Raw genomic sequence first — 1,949 nt, 5'->3', positions numbered from 1 at the left:
TTTATAACGGGTCAGTTCCCTCCGGAAATGTTCCCCAGCTTCGCTGAAAGCCTGCCAGGTGACTTGGTGATGTCCAGCTCCCAGCCCACACAATGGGCAGGGCAGAACAATGCTGAGTAGGAAAAACATCCCGCTTGTCCATAGGCTCATATCCTCTTGGGACCCCACCCCACAGCTCCCAGAGCTGGGGGGAGGAGCAGCTGTGGACAAGGGGAAGGGGAGGCGTGGGAGCACGACCAAATTTCCCCAGTTTGGCTGCATTCTGAACCAGCTGGGTGAGTCAGATTAGAAGTCAGATCTGCTTATTCTGGCTCCCGTCAGCACCGGAGCCACCGCTCAACAACCCTGATACTGGAAAGGATTAAAATCTGAGCTGGCAAACAAAGCAGTTCAGAGGGCAGGGAGGCACGTAGGTGTGTGTGGTGGGAGGACTGGCTTTGTCACCTCCCTGACCAAGCGCAAGGTGTTCGGCCTCAGTTTCCACATCCGCGAGCAGTGCCATGGTACCTGCCCCGTCGGTCTCACAGGATGTTTTCAGAGCAAAATGCACCGATGTGCTGGAAAGTGCAACAATCTAAAGGGATTACTTGGTCAACAACTGGTGTCATCATCCTAACAAAGCAGTTGGGGGCTGGGGTGGCCCACATGGATGGATCACACTCCAGACGGCAGGACACTCTTCAATCTGGGGAGCTTGCAACCTGAACCCAAGGAAGACACCTAATAGATGCTTCAAAACCTGAGTGTAGACTACAGGCTGTAAGAATTCCTACACTGTCAGGCTTGGGGGTGGGAGTCAGTGTTGGAGTTCCTACCTAGAATTCACATTTCCATACTAAGCCCATTGTTTTCACTTAGGCCTTTGGGAGATGGAGGTTATAAGGGGCTAAGGCCCCCATGAACCCCGTGTATCAGCACTGGTGTAGGCTTACTTGGTGCCTACAGAACTGAGCCCATAGTGTTCATGTACTTGATCAAGGGAGACTTCCTGGAGGAGGAGAGTTTGAAGCATACTTGAAAGGAGAGGGCAATGGCTCATACAAAACACTAAAGTGGGAGCACATAGGCTGATGTAAATCGGGAGCAGGGAAGACACTCTGAGGGCATGTGGGGTCCCCCTTCATTGTAGGGGCAGGATCACTGAGTCCCAGCAAGGAGAAGGCACCTGCTCGAAGCAGAGGGAGATGGATGGGGAAGTCCAGGTAGAGGGGACGTGGACAGATGGAGGCGCGAACGCTTGAGGGAGGAGGTGCTTTCAGAGAAAGACGGGCCTGTGGTCCAGGGGAAGAGTACGGCGGTGGTCAGATGCCGGGCTGGAGGGAGAGGGGGCAGGGCAGGGCACGAAGGCATCTTCTGGGATGGGGCACAGTCCCTTACAGATGACAGTGGGACAGTCGGCGAGATGTCCTGAAGCCCCTTGCAGCCCGGACCACGCATCTTCTGAGTATCTTGGGGATGGACGTGGGAAGAGGAAGGAGGGTAAGTAGAGTTTGGAAACACCTGGAAATAAGGCCCTGTGACTGTAAGTGGGTACTCACATCTAAAGAGGTCTGCGCCCCAGGCAGAGCTGAGGGGCTGGGGAAGGCCAGGTTCCAGCTTCCTAACTATCAGATGTTTCATTTTGATGTTAATTCACTTCCTTCCCAACTGTGAACTGAGCCTAGAGGGTGGGGGTCCAACTCACTTTCTGAGGCTTGCAAGACAGATGGTAACAGAGGCTGAGGATGGGGAGGACAGGTGGGCACAAAGGAGCCCACCCTTGGGCGGGCTGCTCGCACTGTCTGGAATTCTCTGCATCTGTGAAATGCAGATAACAGACAGACCCCACTTCGAAGCCGTTGTTGCTATTATTTCTGCAATCGGCTTATCTATCCCTCACCGAACTGTGAATTCCTTGAGGAGAGAGCACCGTTTACTCATTTCTGAATCTTTAGTGTTTCACAGAGTCG

The sequence above is a fragment of the Rousettus aegyptiacus genome, unplaced genomic scaffold (assembly GCF_014176215.1).
Source record: "Rousettus aegyptiacus isolate mRouAeg1 unplaced genomic scaffold, mRouAeg1.p scaffold_m13_p_17, whole genome shotgun sequence".
In the NCBI taxonomy this organism is placed as follows: Eukaryota; Metazoa; Chordata; class Mammalia; order Chiroptera; family Pteropodidae; genus Rousettus; species Rousettus aegyptiacus.
The sequence above is the reverse complement of the archived record's forward strand: the minus strand, read 5'-3'. Positions refer to the sequence as shown.